Genomic DNA, 441 nt, shown 5'->3' with positions numbered 1-441 from the left:
AGCAGCCTTAACTAGCTCCCCTTCCCCCAGGGGACCTGACACAGTCACAGGTCCCAGGGATCAGGACGTGGGCATCTTGAAGGGACCGTGATTTCACCTGCCACAGCCCCCATCCATCCCTTGTCCTACCCCCCGGGAGGACACCAGTTCGGTTATCCCCCTGGGCCTCTGCCTACCCCGAAGGCCCTCAGCACTAGAGGGGCCGCTTCACACGCAGGCCTGACTCGGCCTCTCCCGTGCGTCTGAGGGTGCCACCAGGGGTGGAGCCAGCTCTCTGGGGTTTGTCCCCCTCTTTCCAGGTACGTGGCCAGGACCTGGCCTGTGTAAATGGTGAACGAAGGCCTTTGTACATTTGTAGGACTATAGGAGGTAGCGTGTTCGATGTTATTAATATTATTTTTGATAGTGCTGCTTTTGTACGTGTGTACTCGGGACAGGACC

This window comes from Pteropus vampyrus, unplaced genomic scaffold (genome assembly GCF_000151845.1).
Source record: "Pteropus vampyrus isolate Shadow unplaced genomic scaffold, Pvam_2.0 Scaffold341, whole genome shotgun sequence".
NCBI classification, from domain to species: domain Eukaryota; kingdom Metazoa; phylum Chordata; class Mammalia; order Chiroptera; family Pteropodidae; genus Pteropus; species Pteropus vampyrus.
This window is presented reverse-complemented; position numbering follows the sequence as displayed.